Raw genomic sequence first — 24,413 nt, forward strand, 5'->3', positions numbered from 1 at the left:
TAGAGCGCTGGCGCTGCAGGGCGGCTGGGGTAGTTGGTAGTTGGAAGTTGCCCCCGCCGCCGGTTACACGGGACACCATTGCCCCCTTACCAGACCTGCAACTTCCGCGGTTGCACAACAAACTCCCGCTTGCATTTGGTTGGCTTTTAAATGGATGAATGCCCCCGTTGATGGAGCCACTACTATCCAGCACTGCCACCAACTAACAAAAAATTCCAAATAGCCTAGCTTTTGGGCCAGCAGCTCTAATTTGTATTCCCACCCCACCGCCCCCCGGGGCAAGTATTTTCAAAATTTATCTATGCAGAAACGTGCATTGATGGGCTGCATGTTTATTGCCCGCCTCTCGTCGTTTTGCAGTTTTCCGATGGTGGATGGTGGAAAAAAATAAACCCCCTCTCCAGACCCCAGGCCCAACTGGACAATTGGCAATGAGCCCTGCTGCCGCCCTTGGCCACTGGCTATTTAATTAATATATTGTATATTTTCCAATTGAATCCCACCAGCCCCACTCGGCGGGGCCTTGGGCCCTCTATTTGGAGCGTGTAAAAATAAAATGAAAATGTTTTGTGGCTTTCGCCCAAAGGACGAGTGCTGTCATATTTTTTTTAACCAACCGATACACGTAAAATAAAAAAGAAGGTGTTTAAAATATAAATAGGTTATAAAGAATTTGTATAAAAATATATACAGGATGCTCTACTCCTTGAAGTCTATTTATAGGAACAGTACATCTCTGGTGTTAAAGTTTAAAATCTTTTAAAATTATATGACTAATTTACCTGAAATAAATCTTTGGAATTTATTTAATTTTTTTATAAACTTTTTATAGAAATTATAAAAATTTTAATATATTTTTCCTTAGGTCTAAAATAGTTAAAAACTCGCGCTGATCAACGCGATTGTTGAGGTCTAGAGGCAGCAGATGCTTCTGCTGAAGCTGCGGTTGTTGTTATTGTCGTTGACCGCAAACCGTCTAGACCAAACCGTGTATATCCTGCCGGACAAGGACACCAAGGGAAGGAGGAGCCGAACTGAGCCCTGAGCTCCAACCGACCAAGAACCGTGCGTGCCGTGTCTTTTAAATTTTTGCATTCGACCGATATAGACCAGTAATGAAGAATACCAAACAAGCCCTATAAGACTACACATATATATAGCAATTGGAATGGTCCCCAGAGTGTCCGATGTAGGAATAATTTAAATATTTAATTAACACATTCCGTCGGCCTGGCGACGCCATCCTCGCGCGTGTGTGTGCAATTAATGCAGGAATAGGCGCAATTAAGTTTGTCGCCGTCCGCTCCGAGCCGGGATTTGTTGTTGCCAGAGGGCTTATCTCGTGATTCCGATCGAGCTTTAACCCAGGAATCAGGCTCGTCGAGATTCTCAGCTTGCAGCAGCTACGCAACTTGCTCTTCCAACGGAGACGATCGGCGGCGGCAGCCCCCAAAGATTTATCTGCATCCGGTGTCCAGTTACCAGTTGCCAAGTTGCTGAGAGTCGCCAGTTGCCAAGTTGCAAGTTACCGGGACCCATTCCACGGACATTCGGTTTGAATGATGCGCATCTTGGTCATTTTGGAAGTAAATTTGTGTGCAAATGGGCTTTTTATTTGGCTCATGTTTCTTTCAGCGATGGCTGTCTGACTAACCAACCAGCCATCGAGTCAGTGAGCCAGTAAGCCAGCTAGTCGGCCAGTTTGCCAGCCGGTGTATCTGCATCTCTGGGATACCTGCGCCAAAGATCGCATTCAAGCTCGTACGCTGTCTGACATGAGCAGTTGCGGAAATTCGCCATCGTGGAGATCAAGAAACCCAAAGTGATGATAGGATACTCATAGGTTTTTAGCTTGTTCACTGTTCATAAATATTTTTATTCCGGTGGGAAAGAGATTAAGGAATTTCTAGACACATGAACATTTGTTCTTTTACAATTTAAACACTCTTATTGTCTTAAAATCACTAAGTAGCTAAATCTTCTATTAGTAAATGAGAAGCCCAAAAGTAAACCTTTTAGTGACTTTAGAAAAAGTTTTTAGTTTATAGATTGGTCATTCCGATACCGATTTAAAAATGGAATACCATTTCTAAATCAGAGTTCTATCCCCCTTTGATCTGCATCAAAGAATCGGAACAATCACCCAACAAAAATTTGATCCAATTTTGGGCAAAAATCATGATGGTACCCCTTACAAAAATATCGAAAAATGGGTCAAAATTTAGTTGGCCAGGTTCTGATTAAAAATGGTGCTACTAGGATTTCTATGCTCGGGAACGTATAACATTCCTGGATCTGCCAAATATTACCCAAGTTATGCACAATTTTCCATCAATAAAGTTACAAAATTGGATCAACGTTTTCGATATTTTTTTTTGGCTAAATCTTAAATTTTTACTCACTTTTTAGTGAATATTTTAATTATTTGGTAACCGACTTAAAAACCAACTACAAACTATTAATTAGAGAACTATCCCACTTCAATTGGCATCAAAATATTGAAGAAATCAACCAAATAAAATTTCGACCAAATTTTAGGACAAAATCATGATGGTACCCCTTAAAAAATTTCGAAATATGGGTAAAAATTTTTGTTAACTATGTTTCGATTGAAAATGGTGCTACGCGGAGTTTTATGACCGGGAATGTATAACTTTTCTGGATCTGACAAGTATTAGCCGAGTTATACACAATTTCCATGATGAAAATCATAAAAATTTGGTCAACATTTTATTCGTAATTTTATTTGGCCAAAGTTGAAACTTTTGATTCACTTTTTAATGAATATCTTAAGTATTTCGTAAAGTATCAAAAAACGATTATAAATCAGAGTGCTATCCTCCTTTGATCTGTATCAAAGGCTCGGAAAAATCACAAAAAAAAAATTTGACCCAATTTTTGGCCAAAATCATGCCTTCCAAAATCACCCCTTAAAAAATATCGAAAATTGGGTCAAAATTTTTGTTACCCAGGTTTTGATTGAAAACTATGCTACTCGAAGTTATATGACCGGAATGTATACCTTTTCTGGATCTGAAAAGTATTATCCAAGTTATGCAAATTTTTCATCCTGGAAATCAAAAAATTTTATCCACAGTTTAACCTTATTTTATTTGGCCAACATCTAAACTTTTGATTCACTTTTCAGTGAATATTTTAACTATTTCGAAACCGATCGAAAAACGGAATACCATTTATGAATCAGAGTTCTATTCGTCTTTGATCTGCATCAAAGGATCGGAAAAATCACCAAACAAAAATTTGAACCAATTTTTGGCCAAAATCATGATGGCCCTTAAAAAATATCGAAAAATGGGTCAAAATTTAGTTGGCCAGGTTCTGATTGAAAATGGTGCTACTAGGATTTCTATGCTCGCGAATGTATAATATTGCTGGATCTGCCAAATATTAGCCAAGTTATGCACAATTTTCTATCAAGAAAGTTACAAAATTTGATAACATTTTAGCCGTTATTTTATTTGGCCAACATCTAAACTTTTGATTCACATTTTAGTGAATATCTTAATTATTTTGTAACTGATTCGAAAACAAAGTACGAACTGTGAATCAGAGTACTTTTGCCCGTCGATCCGCTTTAAAAAAACGGGAAAACAACACAAAAAAATTGGACCCATTTTTTAGCCAAAATCATGATGGTACCCCTTTGAAAAATGACAAAAAATGGATCAAAATGCAGTTGGTCCGGTTTTGATGGAAGATGGTAGTACTCGAAGATCTAAGATCGGATAACATTCGTCATTCGGTCGATTATCAACCGACTTATCGAATTTCGGACTTACTCAAGTATCTATTTTATAAGAACTGTCTCAATATGGATTTAAATTTTATGTATATGAATCTATATAATATGCAAACAGAAACAATTAAACTGTTAAAGGGTATATTAGCCTCATCTAGGACCAAAGCTAGCTTTCCTCATTTGATAGGGCCTTACTTTTTGCCAAGCTTGTATGCAATTCAAAAATGAATGCCATATTTTGGCATTACGCCGTAACACCTGAAAGGATTTCTGATCCTTACACAAAGGACACGGACACGACTAGTACCGATAGAGGAAACAAAAACGCCAAAAAGTTGGTAAGGGAAAAGTCATTTGCTTGCTCGTCCGACAAGATGTTTGTTCGTTCGGCAAAATAAAGTACACACTGTCTGGTCCGGCTGGCAAAAGGATGACAAGGTAGTGGGGGAAGGGGATCCGGGCCCAGTTGAGCTACCAGGGACATTTGGGATAACATGCGAACACGGCATATTTGCCGGGATACAAAACGCCAAACGCTGTCTTCCAACCACTCAGCCACTAGGTAATGAATGGATGCGCATGCATGACATGGATGCAATTTTCGGCAAAGAACAGGCTAGGCCCCTTTTCGGGTCTGCATCTCGCCTGATTATATCGTGTTCTGCGCAGCCATATCCCATAGCCCATGCCCACACCCATTGCCATACCCGTGTTTCCAAAATCTCATTCTCAGCCCAACGCCCAGTTCTAATATATGGGTGTTCACATGGCCACGGACATGCACTCCTACACGGCGGAAATTCTATTAAATAGTGCATTTTTGATAGGTTAGTAGTTTTAAAAATATAATTATCAAGTAAATATTATTATTAAGTTAAGTCCAAACAGGGCTTAAATATATCTTACTTTTCACTTATGGGACTAAAAGGAAGTCCTTGAAAGGAAAGTTCTGCCTTTCGATCACCAGTCTCTTAATTGGCTATCTTGCGATTTCTATGCTATTTATAAATTGGATCAAAGGAACTGAGAATGAGGATGGGGGGCTAAGCAATATCCAACCACCCACTCACTGCACATTCTCCCCCATTCGCCTGACCATGTGCACTAATTAAAACCTAGGAAAATCGTAACCTAAAAATACCAAGGCCTCCGAAAGCATTTTGGCCATATTCGTATTTCGCGGCTGGCCGAGAGGCGGAGCGATTTCCCCGTCGCGTTGCCACAGTTCCAGTTGCGATTCCGCCCACCACCCTCCGCTGGCCACCTGCCGCCCACCGCCCGCCCGGCAGTGCCCCGTCGTGGTCCGCTGTCAGCTGGAAAGAGGAGTGCCAACCAACCTGGTAGCTACCTGTCCCTGTTCCGCCGGCAGGAGAAACCCGTTTTCCACTGCACATGCGCGCACCGTGGGATTTTATCGTAATGCAACCCCCGCTCGCTCTCCGGCCTTGGCTCTTTCGCCGGGCCTCTCTCTCTCGCATTTGCAACAAGCTCTTGGCCAAAAGCGAACATGCAACACCAACTAGTATGCGCTCGAACTCGGTAATGCTCACATCATGGGCGAGAGTGGATCCGGATGGCCCGGAACAGGTTGCCTCGTCAGTGGGGTGGCAGTGGGCGGCAGGCGGTGGGTGGCTGTCAGTGGGTGGCTTTGGGTGAACCCCGAGCAAGTCACAGTGTGTTTTTTCGGCCTTAAAAGTGCGTGCCCCTGATTGGGCGTAGGGGATATCCCCCACTTCCGCCCGGACTTGGATCCGGAACCGACATCAACAAATTCCACACGGCAGCAACAACTCATGTGCCGGCGTACGCCCGAAACTATTTCGCCAGTGCCAAAGTTTACTGTCACGTGCTTGTCAACATCTTGGGCTGTTTTATAACGCCATGACCCCCGGGCAACCGTGAAGCTTTACAAGTGACCCCGGCCCTGTGGACTTTGCACCCGTCAGCGTCGTCGTCGAAGACGTCGCCCCAGCACTTCAGGCCCGGCCAACGGCAATATGCCTACAAGTCACTACAAACTACTAAAAAATACATGTTAAGAGGCACTTTCAGGTAAATATTTTTTCTTTTTTTACTAGGGACTTTAAGTTTTAAGATAGTACATTAAATAGGTTGTATTTAGATATAATATATGCATTTTTGAGTCGGATTTACGAAGAGGTCTAGAAAGTTTAGTTCTTTGAAAGATACTCAAAAGTATTCATAAATCATTAGAAATATTCAAAGAATGAATGAAATCGAAATGAAGCTTATAGGTCAAGATTAAATCATTTTTAAATAATCTCGAAGTTTTAATGTAGTCTTTATATACTATACTTCTTAAGAATGACAGTCTAAGCTTAAAATATAGGTTAATTATAAATTAGAGCTTCTAACACTATGCATTTACTGAACTATTTTTCTTGATAATTATAATTTAATCACTATACATTTTGAATTAATATATTATATTTTTTTATTGTTTATTAAGAAAAGGTTTTTACTTAGATTCAAAGCTTTCAAATAAGAATTCAAGCCTTCAAATGATAATATTAAATACAAGGGCATTCCATTCTTTATAAGAAATGGTTCTTTCCAAGGCAAAACTTTATATTAAATTTTAAAATATAATTTTTTTCGCAAGTTCTTATTTTATAATTCATATTTGTATTTTTGCAATCAGAGGCGCTGGACCATTGGACTGTAGCATGTGTTTTTATTAATTTTTTGCAAGTTGCCAAATAAAGAAACGCCATGCAATGGTTTTAAGGAAAAATAACGAAAGAAGGTAACGCTGGGCTCCTAAGAGTTTTCTCCAGAGCTTGTTATTTTCATTTTTTATTCGTATGATGAAAAGCCACGCAACTATGTTCGTCGCGTGTCTGGGACCATAAACAGAAATTGTTTCGCAAAACGCCTCCGTCGCTTTGGCCGGGCACCATCGACATTGCAAAATAAACCTGCAACAGTAGAGGAAAAAAATTTATCATGGGCTAAATAATCATATTCATAAATATGCTTGCACTCCTCAGTCCCCGATACGGCCCTCCCTGTTTCGGCCAGGTCCATAGAGTGTAGAGGGCCCAGAACTCTGGCTGGGCAGCTATTCATCAGCGCATCATGTTTAAGCGTTCGTGGCGTCGATAATACAACCGATAAGAGACCAATTTCGCAATTGCGGCGCTGGAATTTTTAATTAGTTGAAGAAAGCCGCAGCCGGCTTTTCAGTGGCAGTCGACTAGCCACTCTAGTGGCTCTTGTTATGGCCAAAAGGCAGAGAACGAAACAATATCCTCTGAAGCGCACACGAAACGCAAGCAAAAATTTGCATACCGTTCCCGGGCCAGTTTGAAGGTCCCGAGTACGGTCATAAAATGTATTAAACTAAAGTATGTGTTAAGTGCACATGTCACAGGTCGATTTCAGAATAGTGTTATGATTTATCTACTTTTTGTTTGTTTTGTGAGTTTTTGGCTTTGTTTCTGGGGCTTAAACCTGGGCTAACAACTCATAAATATTGACTAGTTTGGGTTAGTTGGAGGTGGCTTAATTGTTTTGTCTTTTGACACGAGTGTTTGTCAATTAAATTTAGTTACATTTTATTTTCAATAATACTATTAACTAAGAAACAAAATCATTGATTTTTTGCAGAACAATATAGGTATTTTTTTTATTATATATAGGAGGCCAACAACTATGATTTTATAAAATTATGAAAAATATAACAAAGCACTTTTTTGTTTGAATTTATTATTTAATTTTTAGTAAGAGGTTCTGCAATCTCGAAAAAAACAACCATTATAATTATCAGTTTTGTTTCGTGTTTATTGGACAAAAAAGTATTTTGTTTGCTTTTATGCACAAAACAAAAAAAAATATGAAATCCATCGTTTTCGTGTTTAGACCTTTAGCATACTACCACCTTGGCTGGCTAGACTTTGTATGCGGTTTGGAAAAATTGGCGGTTGCCAGCGAAGTATGGAATAATTAAAAACAATTCAATTCGCAATTTGCACCATAATAAAATAAATTACATATTCATTTATGCAGAATATAACCGCTAAACTGCAACTGCAACTGCAACAGCAACACCGCAGATCGTCAGCGGCATCGGCATCGGCAACGGTGACGGCCAGTTTGCCACATGCAACCGGATTGCACTTGGGTGCAGTGGAGCAAGAAGTTGGACCTACACGAAAAAAAGGGTCGTTGCCTGCTTTCGTCTGTGGGAATTGCAATGTGTTGCCAAGTCGATTGATTGTTTCCAAAAATGAATTTAACATATCGGAGTGCCTCCAGCCCGTAGCCGCGCAGTCTGTGCTATTTGTTCTGGGTCAATTTCCACATTCCTAGGCATAAAATGCGAGAGCCCCTTTGAATATTCATGGCCTCTAGTCTAGGATCGTGTCTACTTTCTAAGCATGCAACTGCTTCTCGCGTTCGACTAAGATAGAATTTGTTTCATTTTGATGGCATGCCGGCCTGAATATATTCCATCTGCCAGCCGGGCTGAGAGACTTTTCAGCGAAATGAATTTTAATTTTAATGAAGACCGCAACGGCACGCACATTTCACTGCGAAACCTTGTTATGGGTGTAAATTATTGCCAAAGATTGCAAATTTTCCATTTCAAGCAAACACAAGTTATTAATGCTTTTAGCCCATTCTCATCATTAAATGAGACAGGGTAGGGGATTATAAAATCTATTAATATTATAAATATAATTCTAATTATTTCCTTAACCCTCTGAAAGGTATAGGGGCTCCTCGCCAAACCCTAACTTGAAAATTAATTTCGAAACTCACGAATTCAGGTTAGGGTCTCGAGGCCTTCTTGGCCAAAACCGTCCAGCTATGAAAAGACCAAAAGACCAGCGATTAGCAGCAGGGGAACAGGTTTGCTTTATTGTTTTTAGGGGTCGCTTTTAGCGAGAGCCACCGCTACAGTGTGTATTTAGTGTTCGTGCTGGCGATTAAGCTGTTCATTCGCTTGGCACGCTTTTTCCTGCAAAATCCCCCCTTCGACTGCTATTAAAAAATGCCAGCCTCCAATGGCAGGAAGCAAATGAAATGTTTTCTACCTAAATTCTTATATAATGTCTTCATTATTCTGTCTACCGGGTGACATATTTTTCTCCACAATGCCTAATTAAATATTAAATATGCACGCAATTGTTCAAAAAATCGATTAGAATTTGGAATTGCAGGTGTGCGAAGTGTTAAGTAGCTTTAAACAACCTGCTTTAAAAATGGGATTTCCGGTAGTCGATTTCAGTTAACACTCCGGTGTCTGATGTCTGATTTGTGGCAGGTGGGTAGAGTTGGGCCCGCAAAGGTCTGGCGCTTACGGATGAAGAACGGTGATTTTATAAAAAAACGTACAAAAATATATGTGAGTGCTTTCATTGATGTTGGTTTATCGGCGGTGGCATGCCCCGGCCTTTTTACATTGTATACTGGCCATGAAGTCCAACCTTTTATTTAAATGTTAACAATAAAAATGAATTTGCATTTATTGATTTTTCGGCCCAGGAGGTGTATTGTTATGGGAGGCGATCAGTTTTTTTGGTAGGAAAAAGTCTGTATCGGTATGGACACCTTTAATAAGCCTGTTAGATGTCTTGGCAAGTTGGCAAAAATAATACGCCACCACAGACGCAATAAAGTGAGCCACACAGGCCAGAGATATCCTGCAGTAGCCGTTTGTTAAGCCTTTGTCTAGCAGCCATTTTAAGTGCCATAAAAAACTCCAAAAGTTGTAGGAACAATGTAGACAGCGTGTTTTCATTTTATGCGAATTAAGCTGCCACTTGAACAACTTTGCGACTGAACTGAACTGAACTGGACTGGACCGCCGAGACCGACACGGCCAAAAACAACGACGACGTCTCTGACAACGGAGAACACACACATGCCCCTAAAGGAGGCACATCAGCAGTTGCATGCCACGTGAGTGTTAGGTACACATATAATATGTTGAAAACTTGGGCAGAGTTTTTTGTCTATTTTTTTGTAAATTTGAAAAGTCATTTCCAACTATGGTTTAGTTTTAAAAACTTAGATAATAAATTCTTAAAAATGTAATTTTATTTTGAAATTTTTTTTTTAATATTTAATAATTATATATACATAATTATATTATCTAACCTCTAATAAGATTATTAAAAGTTCCAACATAAAAAATCAAATATTACTGCATACTTTTAGGATGATTCCAGGACACAGCCTAGCCGCATTTCCTACTGGGCACAAAGGACATCCTCGTCTACATCAAACGAGAGCGCCCACAAGGGATACAGTTGTTAACGTGGCCAAGAAGCAGCCCCGTCTATGGCGACGGCGGTGGCAAAAACACAAACATGGCAACCGAGTGTCGTGAAGGCTGCGCTATGGCGGAGGTGGAGGAAGGACGAAGGACCAACAGCGCAGGACGCCAGAAGTTTAAAGGAGCAGTAGCATGAGCAGGAGCTGGAGCATGAGCACTTTATGTGCATATAATGTCCACTCACACAGGGACACTATTCAAGTGGAGGAGTGTCGTCGGGGATCTTGCGGGGAATTGTTAATATTGTCTGGGCCTGTAAGCAGCATTTACATGCTGGCCGACACCACGTACTACATACGTCCGGGTTGATGGACGGTCTCCGGCTCGTCCTGGATGATGCAGGCTTTAAGTAGGCTCATCCCCGTTCCTTTCTTGGCTGCCAGACATTGTTTTAAAAATATGTACATGCATGCATTTTGCAGATGTTGAATTAACTGACGAAACCGAAAGCTTTCATTAAAAGAGTAGGATGGATGCTGGACATGGACAGAGGGGTGAGTATTAACCATCTGTGCTAGTAAATGACATAGACCATGTGGCACGTAGAGGGTGTAGGCTTTTATGTAAAGTTTTAGCCAAAAAAGAACACAACTCCCGATAGAAAAGTTACAAGGAAAGGCTTTAATTTTAGGAGAAGGAAGGTCCTTGAAGTGAACTCTCATCTATACAAATTTTAACTAAAGAAGGAATTTATCTTGATACCAATTGAAGCCAAACCCCACTCCCGAAATCAATTGGACACGCAGGGTATCGGCTGGAGGGTATTGAGTCCTTTGGCATAAAAAATAATGATGCGAAAGTAAATGAGATGCTTTTCAATTCAAATGGCATGGGTTGCATGTGAAATGATACGCACATGCGAAGGTATACACAAATCCAAATCTATGTGGATGGATCTGGCATAGTACGAGTACATGGTATCCCTGAAAGTAACACACATGGATGGCTCTCGCTCATTTACCGCCTACTGTCGCCGGGAGTCATTCGTCAGTCAATCCGCCGTTAGGCGAACACACATCCTCCCGTCCATATCCACATACTCATTCGGATTCGTATCCGTATCCATTCCGTCCGTGGGGCATGTGCGCCAAACCAGCGCACATTCGTCAGAATTTGCATTTCAATTCGAATGTCAGGATGACGGAGCGTCGAATTTGGGTGGCAGTGGCGGTGAAAGTGGCAGAGGATAGCAGGCGGGTGGCTGCGGTAGCGGTGGCATCGGAATGAAAATAAATCACGCTGCTTTACCGCATAGAAGAGATGTGGAGGTGAATCTGGATGTGGGTCTGGGGAACGCACCACAAGAGCAAAACAGAGCCACCATTAAAGGCAAAACAGTGCCCGGAGGGGGGCGTTCACTCGGGGGAGGAACTCATTTATTCGCATTTTTTCTTCTCGTTTTTTTTTTGTTGCGAAAATGAATGTGGAAACTTTTCCGCCATCATTTTGAGTGATGTCAATTAGATTGATTTGATCAGCGAAAATATGTGATTTATCAGACAGCAACAGCGCCTGGGCGGCCCCAGGATATTCGTCTCATCCTCCCCAAGTCCCTCTGCATGTGAAGTCCCTACTCGTTTGAGTTTATTCCTCCCCCAGAAGCCAGTAGCCAGACTACGGTGCGTATGAATACCTAATGTGGCACACACACCCATACATCACTTGTATGTACATTCAATGTTCATCTACTTCATCAATCAGTCATCAAACTAGTTTTGAAGTCTTGGTCTGTTTTGGGGGAAATTGTTGGGAATATGCCAGACAGGCTCTTTAAGGGTCAGTTTTGGGATTATTTAAATAGAGGATTTGTTTAATAATGAGTATTATTTAAACAGATTTTCTTGATGATCAGAATTATTATATGTTATCCCAACTTCTAATAATATAAGTAATTTAAACTCTTTGTTGTAGTTTAAACTTTAAACTTGTGACTTACCTTTAACACTTTCATTTCAAACCTTGAACTTCTCATTTAAAATACAAATATTACCGAAAATTTATAAGCTATCGCTCCAAAAACCCAAGTCACTCCACTGGCTATTAAGTGTTTTGTTTGAACGTCCAACTGAATCGCCAAATTAGCCAAACTAAACCAACAAACGCTCACCTCAAAGCCAATAACTCGTGTAGTATTCCCCCGATGTTATTATGACCATAATGAGGGGATATTTGATTAACCGCTCTCCCTCGGTGTGGCTCGGCATGGCTCGGTGTGGGAATATCGTAATATAATAATGTATCCGGCTGGCAGGCGAATCACCATCACTTGGCCAACAAACAAAGGCGGCACGTTACTAGCAACGCCTACAATATTAATAAACCATTGGGCGCCGTCGCACAAAGCAAATAAAATAAATCAAATCGGGGAAAAGAAAGCCAGCAAGCAAATCGCAATCTGAACGAGGCAAGTGTGTAATGTTTTGACCAAAAAGGGGCGATGGAGAAGGGGCAGCCCGAACAAAAGGGAAGTCCCCATTTTGGCAGCCAAAATTTATGCGCACTCTTGGCCCAGCCGCTCCCACGCAATGTTCCAATGGGGTTGTGATTGTTTCGAGCGGGGGTGGGGGTCTGTGGGGTTAAAAGGATACTCCCCCGCTCCCTACGCGGCAGAATCAGTGGAGCAGGTCCTGCGGTTTCTAGGGGGTTGGCTACATGTGTCAATAACTCATTTTCAAATGGAAATAACATCGAATAAAATTCGCGCTTCCTTTCGGGGCATTCCTTTCCTGCCACCGTTTGCCACCATGTGTGTGTGTCAATCCATTTGTTTCTCCTTTGGCCGCGGCTTGGTGGGATCGGTTCTATTTTTTGGCAGGGGTTTGGGCCATGGCCCTGTGACTGATGAAATATCGTGACAAGCAGTATAAAAGCTATTAAAGTCGAGTGTAGATGGCGCTACTTGAATTTGTCAAAATGTCTTTTTACGCGCAGCCGGCACACAAAATACACACGCCTATAGCCAAAGTCCTTGCAGGAATCACCCTCATCGACCTTTCCTCCCCCTCCTATACCCCCTCTTCTATCTCAAGGGTCATACACCCACCCACATACCCACACACACACTCATACGTCATGGGAACGGGTGAAACTTTGATTGATGCCGTTGTGTCACGCAGGCGCGCATGTGGCTAATGGGCGGTCGCTGGCATAAAAAACACTCGATTTTGGTGTGTCAGGGGGCAGGGTAGGATGGGGGAATCAAAGACGCGGTTTGGAGGGCATGGGGAGCTCAGGGTAACCTCGCAAATCAATTGAGTGATGTTGCCAATTTGGGCATTGTTGGTCTGGGCCACAGATTTGTTGAGCTATCTTAATCGAACTCCAGATACTTGCTAACTGCAACTGCCCGAGGACAAAACAAGTTCTTTTAGAGCAAGAAATGCACATAAAATAATAACAGAGGTTATCAAATAATTAAAATTTATATTAAATACGATAAAAAGAAAAGCTTAGTTTCAAGTTCAAATAGAAGAATTTTTTAGTTAGGGTAGTACTTTAAAGAGTCTAATTAATGGCTTCTTAAAATGCATACTTTTGATATAAAACTTGTAAAAAATTTAATCTTAATAGAGACCCTATTAATTCTAATTTTATAATCATTTTTTCAACTGTAGTTCCCTGCTGTTGTTCAAGTGGCGTCCACAAATAAACGCGCGCCCCAAATGCATCAAAGTAACGAGCTCAAGCTGCGCACCACAGCTGGTCCTGGTCAAAAGTGGATTGTCCAAGACGACAGTGGTTGCTGGAGCTGGTTGCTGGGGTACTGGTACTCAAATATCCACTCAAACGCCCTACAAGCGACTGTGGCGCCTGCAGTTGTGATATATGAAATTAAGTTAATAAAGCAGTGAAATATCGCCAGTGAATGAAACGCGATTCGCGAGACGCGATCAGCGGGCGCTAGGCGACTTGCTGTGTCTCCATAAATTGTGACACTTTGGGGGTCACCCAGCTCCGAAGCCAGCTTCGGCTATAAGTCCACATAAATGTGGCATCCTGGCAACACCTGAGGTGTTCGTTGCCTTAGTTTAGTCACAGATTGTTGGCTCAGAGCATGACGTTGAAGTTTATGAAAATTCACAAAAGTTAATTCGTAATTAAGCCATAAAAGTTTAAGACAATGAAGCGCTTGAGGCTGGCTCATTGATTTTAGGCTTTAAATTCATGGCCATCTTGTTAAGAAATTCCTTCAAGAGCTGTCGATTTGAATTTGGAGTGCCCATAAACCGATTTTGTGGGTGGATTTTGTGTGTGTCTCTGCCCCAAAGCTCCGATGATGGCATTGTTCCGCCATTGTTCACCGAAGCCCCATTGTTTGGGCTAAATTAAGCAAACTTCGCATGGGTGCCGGGCATAGTTTCGCCCCAAATCAATTCACCCGTACTAGTAGCTCCGGATTCCGGGTCCACCTTATCTTCAAACTCCACTCGCTCATCCCCCTCGCGAAAGGATTCCGAAAGACTCATCGCATAGACCTTGGAAGCACCCTGCCTCGTCGGTTTTAACTTTTCACTCTAAGCCTGCCAGGCAGCCAGCCTGCTAGCCGCCCCGACCAGGACGCAATAAATTACGTTAAAGAACGCCAGATCCAGAAATTTGCATTCCACACCACACCACACACACACACAGCCACCCCTTTTCTCCCCCTTTCCAGTTGGGAAGCGGCACACGCATCATCATAATTAATAAGAGACAATTTGACAATGGCCCTTTAGCGTTAACAGCGATATTACTTTCGGCAGCCAAGTGAGCAGCCGCCGGAAAGGACACCCAGGCACACACACTCTCCGCCGGATGGAACACACCCCCTTGCCATTTTGCGCCAAATTAAATTCAACCTCAATTGAGGGGTTAATTTCTATCACCAGGCAAACAAAAACAAAAACGCCCAGCCCGCAGACACTACGTGGGGTGGCCCTTTACAAAAACGGGGGAGTAGATGGGTGGAAGGGGTGTTGGGTGGGTGGTTGGGTGGTTGAGTGGGTGGCAGGAGTTTGTCCCATTATCTGCATCGAGTTCCACATAGAAAATCATTACGGCATTCGCACCATGAGACGTATTCAATTTGAGTGTCGTTGAGCTCTTTATTACGTTAGTGTGAAAGTCGCGTGCACCAAAAGCCCAATAGTACACAGAGAGAAATTATACAGATATTAAATTATAATCTCTTTTTGAATTTTTAAAATTTTACTTACGGTTTTGATAGTATTTATAGTAGGTTGAATTTACTCTTAACTTTTGAATCCTAAGATCTAACAGAAAGGAGTTAGATAGATGGGTTTTCAATGAATTCTGTGGCAGAAATTAGCATTTTATGTTTAACAAGTACGTATTTTTAATATGATATTTTAAAAATTAATTTTACGTAATAGCCGTATGAATATTTTTTTAAAAAATCATATTTGAAAGCCTAAAACTTTTAAGAGCTGATACTTTTAAATTCCATAAATAATAAGTCTGAACTTTAAAATGTAAATTTCTTACTCTGCATAGTCCTGTGGCATCCCATCGCATCCCCTCGGGGCACCACCCTCCCACCATTCCCCCTTGCCCTTTGGCATTCATTCACGGTGCGTAAGTCACAGCAACAACAATAACAGAGAGCCGGCGCTCGGCGGAGGAAGTGGAAGTAAATTGAAAGCATGCTGCGAGGCGTTCTGCCACCCCCTCGCCCTCGCCCGTAACCCTTCAATTGGCATTGCCACAGTGCCACACGAAATCCATTAGCAGGCAGCGTGCGGCGAGGAGCAAAAAGCCAAGCCGAGCCAGGCCAAGGCAGAAACGGTGACCATGAGGCTTTTATGCACGGAGCGTCCTGTTTCGTTTTTGGTTAACCATGGGCATTCCACTCTCGCCTCGACTCGACTCGACTCGAAGCCACCCTGCCTCCGATCCTTGCACCATCTATGGCTTTCAATCTCGACGAGACTCATAAACATATGCGCCTCACGTCGTTTGGCGTGAATTTAATGTGGCGGCGGTAGACGACGACGACACCCCCAGGCAAGCAGGCAGGCACAAGTCTACAGGACTCCGGAGTAAGGACCATGGACCAACGGACTGCAGACAGACGGTTAGCCGTTCTTTGATGAGGTTACTGACTTTGGCGAATTAACTCCCACTAGCCCGAGCTCCTGGGGTCGCCGGCAAACCGGAAACCACTGCATTTTGTTTGGCCCGAAAACCGGGGTGGCACGCTTCAACGCCTCGGAAAATCTCAGGGGACACTTTAGCAGCACAATGCAGCATTTAGATAAACCGAGACTTTAGAGAGCCCTTTTCGACTTTCGCCGGGAATAAATGTAAATATTCGCAGGGGTCTGGGTTGGGGAAATTAAGAGGTAGAAAGTCAGGAGTCTGACTCTGGAGTGGAAATCAATCCTTCGTCGCGGGGGTGCGTACTTGTATCCGGATTAGTTAAATACTTTTAGAGGACTATGAAGTGTTTAAGATTTTTGACTTTTTTCTGATCAGATTTTAGGGACTAGCTTCTTTAATTTATTTTTAATCAATAACTAATAACTTATAAGAATAACAATACTTGTGGCAACTAAATATAGTTTCTATATGGTAGATTACAGATAACAATTATCCATCAAAATCACAGGAAAGCACTCTGACCCTTTGAAGGATTTATTAAGCCAACATATGCCACTAAGCGGGTTGTTATTTCGGCCACATTTCACCGGATTCCGGATTCCGGGCCCCCTCTCTGATCTAATCAAACAATCAAACAGAAATAATCGGGCATATCAAAGCTCCACTATACAAGTGCCCCCTCGACAAACAAAAAAAAAAGAACGAAAATCCAATTGGGACGATGGCTCACCGATGCTATAGCTGCCATAAATTTTATTTATTTATGTGGGCACCGTTTTGTTTTCCGCTCTCGGGGCACTCCGGGACGGAGTAGTATATCGGCCCGAAAATCGACCATGAATATCAATGGGGGAATTGTGCGTCATCGGCACGCGCCGGCTTCATCCGATACAGTGACTGTGGCTTAGTCTTCGTCCTTTCGCCAGGACTCGAACGAGGTGGATGGGTAGCTGGGTAGTTGGGTGGGTTATTGATATTGTTTTTATCAGCCAGACGAGGGACCTCGACTGGAGAGACCTGGTCGCGAGCCTTGAGCACTTGTGCTCCTGATGCGTATTTAATTTTATTTTATTTTGGGATTTCGCTCACCAAAGGGGAAGTAAATCACGGCAGTGTTGGTTTCCTTTTTGCTGCGAGTCCCTTTTCGGGGGGATGGTCGATCCTGATGGACTATTGCCGATACTACCGACACTATCGAGCAGCATATGTGAGAGTGTGTGTGGTTTTTTTTGCCGGCTTACACTTGTCCTGGCAGGAAGAAAACGGTACATGGAAAAAATGACGGCTCTCGGAGTGTTGATGGTTTGCCTTTGCCGGGGCACACATTGAAGATAAATGAGTGTCTGCCCCGGGCTATCAGCAGCGGCTTTCGTATTAAATTCATGAAAGTTAAGTGCTTGGTAATTGATGTTATAAAATATTTATGACAGACAGCCCAAACGGCTGAGAACTCGAGATCCAGGTTGAGGTCCATGTCCATGGAATTTGGCAAGGTAAGGGACTATACCTTTTGCGACGACTGATGGCCAAAGTTAGATTCGTCTCTAATTGACATTAATTATTTAAAAGGACGTTGTCGTGCGAAACCTTCGACCAAAGTGCCGCTTTTTGCCCTCAGAGCTGCTCCAAAAAGTCCGGAACTCAAATAAGTTCAGCAATTGGCACAAGTCCTGTGCTAGCTGGCAACAAAAAGTTTCCTCAGCAGTGGGAATCAAGAGCGGAAAGTTGGTTACAAAGTACTATACACTGATAGAAATAGAATGGTTTACTTTAAAGGGATGAATTTTTTATGAATTAGTATTTAAGGAATGTTTCATAACTTATAGAGTCCAAAAGATCCCCTTAAAGCTGTGCTTAGATTTTAATAAAAAAGAAAAAAGTAATACTATTTAAAGTCATGTCTGAGTACTTCCTGTTTTTGTTAAACTTTTTCCTCTAAAACCTAGAGCTCTGACTAGAGGACTTTTTAACTTGGCTCACTTGACCGGACAAAAACAGTTGGCCAAGACATAATGATGGCAGTACGTTGGCCGCTCTGTGTTTGCGTTAGCCGGTTGCCTGAGTCCTGTATGTCCTGTTGGTCCTGCCCTGTGGTCTTTAGACCACTGCCCAGACCTGCTGAGGCTGCTGTCTTTGATGTGGGCCTGGATGATGAATTATATTTGACATCTATGTGCTTGGACCCCCTCTCTTGGAGTATTAGCACGTGTGTATGCCGGCACATTGATACGTAGAGGGCCAGGATAGTGGGTTCGGGTTGGAGTACTCATACCTATACTCACACGAGTCCCCATGTGCATGCGCAGCACCCGAAAAACACCCGCACTTGGATATGTTTATTTTACTGTCAAAACATTAAAGTAAACTCCCGCCAAAGCCGCCACCGTCGACATTCGGGGTTGATTGTTATCAAGGGGCGGTGTCGACAGACTCGTACCCCGTGTGGCACGTTTATGTTTCACCCGGCGAGGGTGGAAAAGCCACACACACTGCACTTGGTCCTTGGCAGACAGGTCTATTTGCATATGTTGACGGCATACTCCAGAAGATCCTGCTGGATTTCGTCCTGCTTAACGGCCATGGGTGGCATGCCTTTCTGACAACTCATAACAATCACTCATCATAAACAAAGTCCGGCCTGAAATGCAAATGATGCTGGCTTTTAAGTCACATCATTCTTGCCGCAATAAAAAAGGAGCACCCAGCACACACGTTAAAGATCACACTCTTGTCAGGTGAATCGGCTACTTAAGAAGGAATCAGAGGGATTCTGGGTTAATGACTTGCCAATTAGTTAATTAGTGGAGTCCTGCTGCGTGGCTCTGTCGTTTATCCTTTTGATTCCTCTCGGCCACTTCAGAAATTTATCTATGCAAGCCTGGACCGGGGCCCGGGAGCATCTTGTGGTCAATTAAAACAGTCCGCAAAATAATTGCCAAGAAATTTATTCGCTTCATTAACTTGTTCGGAGAGTGAACGACAGACAGCCAAGTTAGGCACGAAGTCAGCCAGAAAATTAAGTGAAATAATTAAATCTCAATCGGGATCTATTAGAGATTTGTGTAGCCTTTTGGCTACCCTTGGCTTCGGTCCACGGCCCTTGTCAGCACCACTGGAAGGGATGAACTGGCAAATATAAATCCCCGCCAGGACGGCAGCTAATCTCCCAGCGAGGGGCTGGCCTCGATGGGGTTGAAAGGGCGGAAATTTCGGCCTTTGAAAGTGCAACAAATGGCAAGGGGTGTTGGGGCAGTCCGGGCGGGACTGACAACAGGACCATTTATCACCCACGCAGCATCTTTCATAATCAGGCTGCCGGAGCGGGCTGGTCCGGGCCAAAATGCAAATGACTCAGTGTAGTGTATGCATAAAGGACCCAACCGCGGCTTTTAATTTACAACGTCCTACGGACCACATGCACATGTGTATCTGTATCTGTATTTGTATCTGTAGCAGTAGAATGTATCTGTATAGCTCTGTGTCTGGGACCGAGAAGAGACCAAGCCGAGTGGGTCTGAGTCGCCACAGCCGCCATCTTCGCTACAATGCCAGACAAAAGGTCGACACGTTCCCATTCCGACCGACTTAATTAATTTATGCACTCATGGTCGGTCGAAATGCACCGGCAAAGGCCCTGGATCTCCAAGAGGGAAGGGCGGGGAACCAGCCAACAGGGAATAGGGAACAGGGAGCGGGTACAGGGTCCAGGGATGGCCAGTTTAGTCGGTCGGTCTTCAGCCAAAGGTGGACGACTGGACATCATTTCTCTCTCCCGGGGCTCTTCTTGAAAACCCGCCTAATTTTAAAATTAATGAGCGGCATCTTGATGGCCGATGGCAGCGATAAGGCCCATGATTTTGACTGTCTCTGAAATCCAACGAGCCCACATCCCGAACCTCAACCTCAGCCCCATCCACATCCACGTCCATTTCCAGATCCTCCTGCCCCTTGGATCGCAGCTTAAGTAAATCACGTGTTTATTGGCACTTCACTTACGACACCGTCACCAGAAAGTATAAGAGAACCCCAAGCCCTAACAGCGAACACCGAAGCGGGGTCCGAAAAAAACGAAAACGAAAACTAAAATGGCATCACTCTATAGGGCCTGCACTCTACATATATTGGCCCGATCGGTCCAGCCGGCCAACGTCATTAATTAGCTGGCCGTGAAGTGTGGGTAACGAATGGAAACCGACGTGTTTATTTGGTTTGTATGCCCGTTCAACAGGCCAAATGTATTGGGGCTTCATTTAGGAGTTCTTTTGTTTTTCAAAACTTTTGCCGCTCACTACAGTAAAGTCAACAAAAGAAAGAAAATAGTCTAAGCCTTAGACTCTAAGGTGTAAGTACGAAAGTGACAGGTGTAGGTCAAGGATATGCAATAGAATCTACAATGTAGGATTTAAGATAAATATTTTACAAAATAGGAAAAAAAATTTCCTAAAATAGTTATTAAAAAATGAATAATTTCTATCTGAAAGCTATTAGAACTCATAGTAAAACACTTATATAATTTTTATAAGTATATCTCAAATTTATTCGACGTATAGAGTGGCCACTGTAGTCAACTCTTTGTGTCATTTATTCTGTTTGACCGGAAACTCTTTATCTTACGGTTAATCTTCTTGATATTTCAGATGTGGAAAAGCCCAAATGCCGATGCATTCTTGATTCCCAACATTAAGACAAAATAAACTTGATTTTGGTATAAAATTGATTCATTCATTTTCGATCCATTGAGTAAGATTCTTATCCGATGAGCCGGGCCCAGCATCATCACTTACACTTCCAAAGTGTGCACATCCAACAGGTAGTCCAACCAGACAAACTGTCTCCACAAGGCAGAAGTGTCTCTTTCATATTACCTTTTGTTGACCCCTTTCGAATGAGATAAAATAATGCATTTACTTAAAGATGCATACTATATTTTGTTTTACAAAATATTTTTAATATTAATACAATTTCTTTGCAGATGGCCCGAAAAGCAAGATGCCTAGGACGGAGAGTGAAAGGACTATAAAATGTACATTCAATGCTCAGGGAATAAACATGGTTTGTTTATCGTCCCATAATATTTTTCTATTTTTACTTAGTATGCATACTAATACAAGTTTTTTGTTTGCAGATATTATACTCAACTTCTGAAGGATGGTTTTTGATGGATCTTTAACAAGCACTTCAGGACCTATTAGATTGCTTATTAGACTTTCCCACGATTATTGTAATCTTGAAACTATTTAAGTTTTCAAAATATCACTTACCTCCCAACTATTTCTCACACTCTTAAGCCTTTGACAAAAAATAATACCTCCACTATCTTAACTAACAAACAAAGAAATGTATTTTTTTCAATAAAGTGGTTGGTTGCCTTAGATTAAGTTACATTTTACTCACATGTGTGACTTAAATATTTGTTTTTACCAAACCAAATAATATATCATAGACCAAAAGGGTTGAAGGCTTAGAATAACGGTTAAACCCATTTTCCATTCAAAAAGTCAATTTTTTTATTTCCCACTTGCTTAAGTTACAGAGTTAATATTTTAATATCTGCCCACACGATATTTGAGCCAAAATAAATATGAGTATTCAGGAAATTGATAATATTGTACCAACTTATTTGCCTTGAAATACGAAGTATGATTTATATTAATGCTTTAATAAGAAACGTGAAAATAACATTCAAACGTAATTCTTAATTATTAAAATTATTAAAAAAATTAAAAAATTATTATGTATCATACTTCTAAGGGATAACAACTTTGATAAAAAAACATACAAATCTTAACCTACTAAATAATAATTATATTGATCAATACCATTGATCTTTCAATGTTACAAAAAGTATTATAGGCAAGATTTGATCGGAATATTTAAAATGTGCTTATAAAAATCTTTAATTCCAAGTAATAATTTTGAAGTCCCTCAAAATGATATTCCTTTTCATAAAACTGCTTAATTATTGAATTCCGGATATTTGAAATTTAAAATTTACACACATTTGGCGAGACTGAACTATTTAGTTATTAAATCAAACATTTTTCAATTTAAAAAGCAATAAATTGAGAACTTTTGCAAAGAAAAGATCGGCCATGATCTCATGCATAGAAACGCCATTGAACAGGCAGCCATGTCGCCATTTCTTTTTCAGCCATAAAGTATGCTTCAGTTTTTCTGACTTCTTTTGTAAAGCATACTTATACGTTTAATTATCACCGGATGCACATTTTATTTCTCTAGTGATCTTTGTATGTGTGCAAGAAAATTGTTAATTTAAAATATAAATATTTTTAATTTATGTAAAATATATACTGATTATATTTATACAAAAGATGGATATACGATCTATACAGAAGTATGTAGCACAAGCCTATACTCTTAAGGCTACACTTGAAGCCTTATTCCCTATATTATAGAGTACATTTGCTAAAATATAAATAAATATATTACAATTGTTAAAAAAATAGTATTATTAGCTTCGCATCTTAAAAAAATACTAATGATCATTTATAATATCTAAAAAACTTACGCAATTAATATTAATTATAAGAATTCCTATATCTATAATTTAATTATAACACTAACACTAAAATTAAATTCCTTTAACTGTTCATTAAAAATGTATTTATTATTTTATACAAACAATTTGTTAAAGACCTGTGCTTAATCACCTTTATATGGCTTATAAATTTGATTCGATTCTTGCGAATTGATTGGAGTATCCAAAAGCCATGGCAAAGGACGGCTGCGAATATACATTTTTATTGTTTTCCGCTTACTACCTGAATACGAATTAGCATTGGTACCATCCCCAAACCCATCTCCATTTCCATCCAGAGCCAGATCCAGGGCCAGCATATGCGAAAGTAATGTCTTGAGCAGTCGCCAGATCGTGCCCCATAAATCATGCCAAATGTGAGTTTTCGGGCATAGAAAGTCAAAGCCAACTGCCATCACTTAAAGTCATTCAAGCATTTATTTATGTCAAAACATTGTCCGCTAGCTCCGAAGGAGGGAAGCCTGGTGGGAAGGGACGGGACCAGTTGACCAGTCGAATGTATAACTCAATTAAAGGCGGCTGTGTGCTCACCTAACAGCGGGGTGTCGTCGCATTAGCCACTCCTCCCGATAAACATATACATATCCATAATCATCCTACCTACCTACCTACCTACCTTACATTTTTCGGGTAGGGATTTTGGCCTGAATGGAGGCTAGACAATAATGCTCCTGCGGCGATCGGGGTCATTGCGGTTTTCGGGACCGCCTGCCCCGATCCTCGAATCTGCAGGATGAGATAACCCATGCGAGTGTCTCCAGTCTGCATAGATGTCATTAAAGATCTATTCGATCCTGAATGAACCCAAAGGCATCCAGCCTCAGCCTGCAGGCCAACCAGCAGACCTTGTCTTTATTATCTCCCTAGTTTCGGTTATAATGGAATCGAGATGGTGGGGGTGGTGGCGATTCTGTGTGGCCCGCATCCGCAATCGGATCGTATACTTTTTGCCCACGACCGACCTCCAAGGGCACTGGACATGATTTTTGTTTAACGAGAACAATGTTCTTGCAGTTTCTTTGCCACGGCCACACCGTAGTTGCTTCGTTGGCGATCGCCTTTATTTCGGACCAGTTTTGGGGGATCTGGCGGAGGAGCAGAGGGAGCAGGAACCGGATGGGAGGCAGCACAACAACTACACGATAGCTGGATCGTGCAAAACTACAGCGACGGGTTGGCAGGTGGCGCCGGCGCCGATTTGAATTTGAATATGAAAGCAGGAGAGTTGGCTTGAAAGATGCATTAAATATGTACTAAGGATATACAGTTTCCAAAAAGGAGTCCACGATAGCACCTTCCCAGGGCATTTTCGAAGATTTATTTGGGGACTCTCCAGAAAAGTCTCCAGAAGTAGCCTTCCTAGGGAACCATGTAGAGGCTCCATCCATCGAAGATTTTTGAAGGGGACCCCAAGAAAATTTAACAAAAAATCTAAAAAATATTTTGTTCTGAGATTTTGATGCAGAATGATGTAGAATCAATCCACAAATCGTTTCAGGTATTTCGCTCAAAAATCGTATGGAAATTGGCTAAGATATAGCCATCGCTGGGGCCATATAGTGACTCCATGCACATTTGAAGATTTTTGAAGGGGACCCCCTAGAAAATTTTACAAAAAATCTTTAACATATTTTGTTCTGAGGTTTTGATGCAGAATGATGGAGAATCGATATAGAATTCGATTAAGGTAT

General features: G+C 41.6%; 1 long non-coding RNA gene across 3 annotated transcripts; it reads left to right on the forward strand.

Moving 5' to 3' along the window:
- The first annotated feature begins 5,283 nt into the window (after positions 1-5,283).
- Positions 5,284-21,537, forward strand: LOC116655864. Of its 3 annotated transcripts, XR_004310944.1 has the most exons (6): positions 5,284-5,812; positions 9,947-10,413; positions 10,487-10,558; positions 20,801-20,973; positions 21,136-21,215; positions 21,289-21,537. It is a non-coding gene; the product is annotated as an uncharacterized LOC116655864 (long non-coding RNA). The 3 variants fall into 3 exon arrangements; XR_004310943.1 differs by having other exon boundaries at positions 9,947-10,558; XR_006507006.1 differs by lacking the exon at positions 20,801-20,973 and having other exon boundaries at positions 9,947-10,558.
- The last annotated feature ends 2,876 nt before the right edge of the window (positions 21,538-24,413 follow it).

This window comes from Drosophila ananassae, chromosome 2R (genome assembly GCF_017639315.1).
Source record: "Drosophila ananassae strain 14024-0371.13 chromosome 2R, ASM1763931v2, whole genome shotgun sequence".
Taxonomy (NCBI): Eukaryota; Metazoa; Arthropoda; class Insecta; order Diptera; family Drosophilidae; genus Drosophila; species Drosophila ananassae.